Below are 7354 nucleotides of genomic sequence, written 5' to 3' on the forward strand. Positions count from 1 at the left end.
ATAGGACTAAATGAAAATAAATCCATTTATAAGTGGACCAGTGCAGTTCAAACCCATGTTGTTCAGAGGTTCAGAGGTCAGCTGTCAATTATTTAACTTGGCTAATTCTCACAGCAAACCTGTGAAGTACGTGTTCACATACCTCATTTTACTGAGGAGAAACAGTTTCCCTAGAACGTTAACTGCCTACACTCACCTAGCTTGTGAGTTACAGAGCAAGTGTTAAGCAAGGCAGTCTGGTCCCAGGGTTTGTGCTTCTAAGGACGACACTGTAATCACACTTCCTAGACTTGGAGGAAACAGGACTAGGACCTGAGATCCTCCCACAATTAATATACTGTGAGTCTTTTTTCAAACCTTCCCATAATGAAACGTAAGACAATTGTTAGAATGTTACAGAGAAAAGGGAAATTCCAAACTTTTCAAGATTATTAAACACAGGCTATAAATTGACTTGGTTATCAAATACCATTAGTATTTCATACCAATTACCACTTTATTTCTGAATGCATAGTTGGAATAGACAAACTCAGTAATGGCGGAATTCTTATTGTAGACCCCTGAACCAGCTCATGAGGAAAATAACTTAGGAAAAGACTTAGCAGGTGCTGCTGAAAATCCTCTACCTTAACAGAGTAGTAATAAAAGAGAAAAACATTACTTTGTCCCTAAGAGAACTGTAATGATCAGTGCTGTCATTAAAGATTTTTAAAAAGCTATATTTGGGAAGAAACTAATTGAAGAGTGATTAGGAAGAGAGAAATAACCCTGAAAGGAAGTTTAAATATTGAATCAACTGAGTAATTATCTGGAAGACACTGTTTAACCTAAAAGAATGTTTTGTTGTTGTTGTTGTTGTTGTTGATTATTTTAAAGCAGAAACTACGGTTATATTTATTTTGGAAGCTCGAGGGTTTCATCAACCTTGCTGTGACCTTCTTAATCCTCACCCCCAACCCACACCAAGCTGAAAACTAGAGCTCCTAGGACAAGGAGCTGAGATAGAGACAATAAAAATACATTTGTTGCAACATTTTATTTTTGCTGTAAGCAATCATTCCTCTACCCCTCTGTATCTATCTATCTCTATCTCTAAATGTTTTTATATAGAGATATAACAGACACTGTTCTAAGGACTTCTATAAGTATTAACTGATTTAATCCTCATGATATCCCTATCTAGCAGAAAATGTTATTAATCAAATTTTCAACTGAGAAAACCGAAACCAAGGGCTACTAAATAAATTGCCCCAAAGTTCACAGTTAGTAAAGGAAATGAAGCAGGCTTTTTCATGCCAGGAATTAACTAGAGCCTGTGCAGGCACTTGATAGGCAGTTAAGACATGTCTGTTTTAAATCTTATGGAAATATGAGTAAATTAGTCAATTTAATCAGAGCTTAGAGACCAGGTAGGATGAAAAATGTTTTATTTTATTAAGAACTGAGGCAGAGTTTTAGGATTTACCACTTTTTTCTTAGAAATAATAGGTCTATTTGGGGTCAATATGCACAAATTACATATACAAACATTTATACACACTCTTATATGTTTGTATATTATTCAAAGACATAATTAATTTTATTGATAAACAATTTAAGGTACCAGCTAGATGTCATTGGGCATCAGTTACAATTCTACAAAGATGTAGCACAGATTTACAGTCACAATAACGGCATGTCAAGTTGTTGGAAGAAAGTATTGTTGTTCAATAATAAAGCAAGCAAAATCGCAGAAGGCCAGATAGTTTGAACATCTTTCAAAAAATGTTATTTATCTAAGATGGCATGCAAAATGCTCTCATTTCAAAAAGAAATGTTGGACGTATCAAAGTGTTTATCTTTGTGGCTGGGTTTTGTGGCACAAGAAAAATATAGACTAAAGGTGAATATTCAAGTCTGTCATCTGAATTCTTGGGTACATGTTGCTAAATATTCAGAAACATTTGGTTTGGTATTATATGATGATACAATAGTGTGATAATAATTTTCATGCACATACTATGGTATCATTTTATATAATCTCTTTGCAGCAAGGCAACTTCTAAGATGGCCCCCAAAGAACCCTGCCTCCTGAGATGTTATCTTTGTATAATCCTCTCCCTCTGACTATAGTCACTTAATTTTAACCAGTAAAATATGACAGAGATGATGAGATGTCACTGATGTCACTCATGTGATTAGGTTATAAAAGATTGTGATTTCTGTTTTTCCAACATACTCTCCCTTTCTTTCTGGCTTTGATGAAGCAGTCTGCCATTCTGAAAAACCCATGTGGCAAGGAACTGAGCATGAGCCACTAGCAAGTCAGGAACTAAGCTTCTCAATCCAGTAACCCTCAAGCAACTGAACCAGCCAACAATCACACATGAGTATGAAAGCAGATTATTTCCCAGTAGAACCTTTAGATAAGACTTAAGTGCTGGACAGCACATTGATTGCAATCTTATGAAAGACTGAAGAGACTGGGAGATAATAAATGTGTTGTTTTGTTGTCTTCTTGTGGCAAAATATACACAATGTTTATCATTTTAACCATTAAGTGTATACCTAAGTAGCATTATATATACATTTGCAATATTGTGCAACCATCACCACTATTTATATCCAAAACTTTTTCATCATCCTCCAAAACGGTTTATACTCATGAAAACAGTAACACCTGTTCCCCCTGAGCCCAGGTAAAATACTACTATTATTTCTGTCTCTATGCATTTGCCTATTCTAGGTTCCTCATGTAAGTAGACTCATACAATATTTGTCCTTCTATATCTGGCTTACTTCTCGAAGCACAATGATTATGAGGTCTGTGTTGTAGCATACATTAAAGTTTCATTCTTGGGCCACCTTGGGTAGCTGCTTTTAAGCGGCCGCCATTGCCTCTAGCGCCCACCAAGCGTTTGTGGGTGCAGCGGGGTTCTGAACTGGGGGAGAGTCAGGGGTGAGGGAGGAGCGGACTGAAGCATCATGGGCAAAGGAGCCAGGGTGTCCACACACCTAACTTCTGAGAAAAGGGCTTCCCGGACATCTCCTGCATGGCAAGAGCCAGCACCACACCCCGGGACCATCTGCGAGCACCCGCACCTGAATGCGAGGCGCTCCAGTGTACGTGCGTGGAAATGCCCTTCCAGCACCTGATCCCGAGACCCCAACGGCTGGTGGCGTGCGGCCAGGTGGAGCCTGTCTTGGCGCAGCTGTGTAGGCCGAAGTGGTGCTGGGTTCTCCTTGCTCTGCTGGCAGCGCTGCTCCTCTCTGGGGCTGAGGCTGCCAATGGAGAATGTGTTGTCCACGAATTTTGCCAAGTTTGAAAATAGTGGGAAGATGCTGGGCCTCCATCCCTAGGTGGTCCTACAATGTCACTGACAGATACTGCCAGCAGTTTGTGTATGGAGGCTGTGAAGGGAATGATGATAATTATATGACCAAGGAGGAGTGTCTTGCAAAATGTGCTGGTGTCACAGAAAACACCATCGATGGTCCAGCCACCAGCAGGAATGGAGCAGATTCCTCTGTCCCAAGTGTTCTTAGAAATCAGGATGCTGGTGACCTCTCCAGTGATATTTTCAACTATGAAGAATACTGCACTGCCAAGGCGGTCACTGGGCCTTGCCGTGCAGCCTTCCCACACTTGTACTTTAATGCCAAGAGGAACTCTTGACAACTTCAACTATGGAGGGTGCCAGTGCAATAAAAACAGCTACCCCTCCAAGGAGGAGTGCATGCAGCGCTGCTTCGGCAAGGAGTTGTATCCTGCCTTGCCCCACGGCACTAAAGTGATGGTGGTCCTGGCAGGGCTGTCCGTGATGGTCCTGATCCTCTTGGGAGCCTCCATAGTCTGCCTGATCAGGGTGGCACACTGGCACCAGGAGTGCACCCTCCGCACCTTCTGGGTTTCCGGGGACTACAAATGGCAACTGGCAAAGAACACATACATTTTGTGAACGCCCTGTCGCTAAGGGTTTGCCCTCCTCCACCAGCTGTTGATTAAAGAGAGCCTGGGAAGGGAGGGGAGACAAGTGTTGAATGCGTGTGTACTTTTTTCAAATAAAGTGATTTGTATTTGTGCGATCATTCGTTTTCTGTTTGTTACTTCAGATGTAACAAACTTCTTAGGGCTTGCTCCCTGGTCTCCTGGGGTTGGTTTGCTTTGGAAATCCTCTTAGGTTAGGGCTGTGTGTGCAGTGCAGGTGGTCTGGCCCTAGACTGAAGTAAGCTCCTCTTCGAATTATTTCTTTGCTCCTGATACAGTTTTCTATACTTATGTTGAATCTTGTTTTCTCCTTTCCTATCACAAAAGTGATGTTTTAATAGTTTCCTTCATTTGTTTTTTGGTTTTTTTAAGTAAGCAGAAACATAAGTTTTTTATTAGGATTCTGAAAGGAAGAAAGTAAGATGTACAAGTTTAATAAAAAGGGGCTTCCCTTCTAAAATTAAAAATAAATAAAATAAAACTTCATTATTTTTAATAATTGAATAATATTCCAATGAAGCATAGACCACATTTTGTTTATCTGTTCATCTGAAGATGGACAGCAGGTTGTTTCCACCTTTTGTGAACAGTGCCTCTATGAACATTGGTATACAAATATCTGAGTCCCTGCTATAAATTCTTTAAGATATATGCCTTGGAGTAGAATTGCTGGGTCATATGGTACTTCTGTTTTTAATCTTTTGAGAAACTGCTGAAATGTTTTCCGAGTGACTACCAGTTTCTGTTGTCCACAGTAATGCGTGAGTGATCCAGTTTCTCCACATCCTCACCAACAACTGTTATACTGGAGCTTTTTATTTACTTACTTATTTTATTATTTAGCCATCTTAGCAGGTGTGAAATAGTATCTTATTGTGGTTTTGATTTGCAAGTCTCTAATAACTACTGATGTTGAGCATTTTTTTTCACAAGCAATTGGTCACTTGTTTATTTTTGTTGAAAATCTTGTTTCAAACCAGTTTTTATTTGGGCTGTTTATTGTATTTTTAAAAGGATCCTTTATATAATCTGGATATTAATCTCACACTTAATTTGAAATATTTTCTCTCATTCATTATATTATCTTTTTGCTTTTTGATGCATAAATGTTCTTAATTTTAATAAAGCTTAGTCTATTTTTTTCTTTTGTTACTTTTGCTTTGATGTCATATTCATAGGTCAATGACAGACTCAGTATCATGGAGATTTTCTCCATTATTTTTCCTCAGAGTTTTATTGTTTTAGCTCTTGAGTTTACATTTTAGATCTCTTTTTAATTAATGTTTTCTTATAATGGTAGGTAAAGTCCAGATTTATACTTTGTCCATTTTTCCCAGAACCATTTGTTGAAAAGATTTGTTCTTCCCCCAATGAATAGTCTTGGCACTCTTGTCAAATATAAATTGACCATTTGTTATGTGAAGATTTATTTCTGAGCTCTCTATTCTATTCTTTTGGTTTATATGTCTGCCCTTATGCTAGTACAGTATCTTTTAAACCAGTGTAGCTTTATGGTAAGTTTTGAAATTATGAAGTGAGTTCTTCAACATTCTTTTTTTTCAAGATTGTTTTTAGCTAATCAAGACCCTTGCAAATCTGTATGTGTTTGGGGACTGGCTTTTCCTTTTTTTTTTTTTTTTTTTTTTTTTTTTTTTGCCAAAACAATGAATGTAATGAACTTTGATAGAGGTTGTGTTAAATCTGTAGATTGCTTTGGGTATTAACTCTTTCACTCCATGACCATGATGTCTTTCCATTTGTTAGGTCTTCTTTAACGTCTTTCAGCTGTTTTCTAGTTTGCAGCATACAAGTCTTTCACCTCCTTGGTTATATTTAATTCTAATTATTTAATTTTTCAGGTGCTACTGTAAATAGAATTTCTTCTTTAATCTCCATTTTGGGTTATTTATTACTGGTGTATATAAACACAAGTGATTTTTGTGTGTTGATCTTTTCCCTGCAACCTTGTTGAATTTGTTTATTAGCTTTCTTATGAATTTTTGGGGGGGTTTCTATATATAAAATTGTGTCATCTATGAGTAGAGATGATTTTTCATCTTCCTAATTTGGAAGCCTTATATTTATTTTTCTTGTTTAATAGTTCTGACTAAAACTTCCAGTACAATGTTGAATGCAGTAATAATGGACATCTGTGTTCATGATCATAGTGGGAAAGTTTTCAGTCTTTCACCATTGTGTATGATGTTAGTTTTGAGTTTTTCATAAATACCCTTTATCATATTGAGAAATTTTACCTTTACTTTCAGTATTCTGAGAGTATTTATCAGGGAAGAGTGTTACATTTTGTCAGAAGCCTTTTCTGAGTCAATTTAGATAACTATATAGTTTTTTTTGCTCCACTTCTGTTAATGTGATGTATTACCTTCATCGATTTACTTATGCTGAACCACTCTTGCATGTACTGGTATAAATCTCATTTAATCATGGCTAATAATTCTATTAATATGTTTTTGGATTTTATTTGCTAATATTTTGTTGAAGATTTTGCGTCATATTCATAAGAAATATTGGTCTGTAGTTTTATCTTCTCATGATGTCTTTATATGGTTTTGGTATCAGAGTAATGCTGGCAACAAAAAATGATCTAGGAAGTATTGCCACCTCTAAAATTTTTTGGAAAGGGTGAGAATGATTGGTGTTAATAATTAGTTAAATGTTTAGTAGAATTCATGGGTAGAGCCACCTGGTCCAGGACTTTTCTTTGTAGGGAGGATTTTGATTCCTGATTTAATCTCTTGTTATAGGTCTGCTGAAATTTTCTCTTTTTTTCTTGAGTGTAAATTTAGTTTATTGATTGGAGAGTTTTTTTCTTTTTCCTTTTTAATGTTGACATTTATAGCTGTAAATAGCCCTCTGAGTACTGCTTTCACTGCGTCTTTGTATTTTGGCATGCTTCATTTTTGTTTTCATTCTTCTTTATTTTCTAATTTCCCTTACAATTTATTCTTTGGATTTTAAGAGTGTGTTGTTTAATTTCTACATGTTACTAATTTTTTAAAAAAATTTTCATTCTGTTATTGATGTCTAACTTCACCCTGTTGTAATCAAAGAAAATGATATATGTGTCATCTAAATCTTTTGAGTATTTAAATCTTTTGAGAATAGTTTTGTGACCTACCGTATGATCTATCCTGGAGAATGTCCCATGTGCACTTGAGAAGAAGATGCTATTCTGCTGTTGTTGGGGATTTTTAGGGCAGTGAAACTATTCTGTATAGTATATTGTTGGATATGTGTCATTATACATTTGTCCAAATACACAGAATGTACATCACCAGGGATGAATTCTAATATAAATTATGGACTTATGGACTTTAGGTGATTATGCTGTGTCAGTGTTCATAAATTGTAGCAAATGTACCACTC

At 36.7% G+C, this 7354-nt stretch overlaps 1 pseudogene; it reads left to right on the top strand.

The window, feature by feature from the left end:
* Positions 1-2931: 2931 nt before the first annotated feature.
* On the top strand, positions 2932-3938 carry LOC141574847 (kunitz-type protease inhibitor 2 pseudogene; annotated as a pseudogene).
* The last annotated feature ends 3416 nt before the right edge of the window (positions 3939-7354 follow it).

The sequence above is a fragment of the Camelus bactrianus genome, chromosome 23, assembly GCF_048773025.1.
Source record: "Camelus bactrianus isolate YW-2024 breed Bactrian camel chromosome 23, ASM4877302v1, whole genome shotgun sequence".
NCBI classification, from domain to species: domain Eukaryota; kingdom Metazoa; phylum Chordata; class Mammalia; order Artiodactyla; family Camelidae; genus Camelus; species Camelus bactrianus.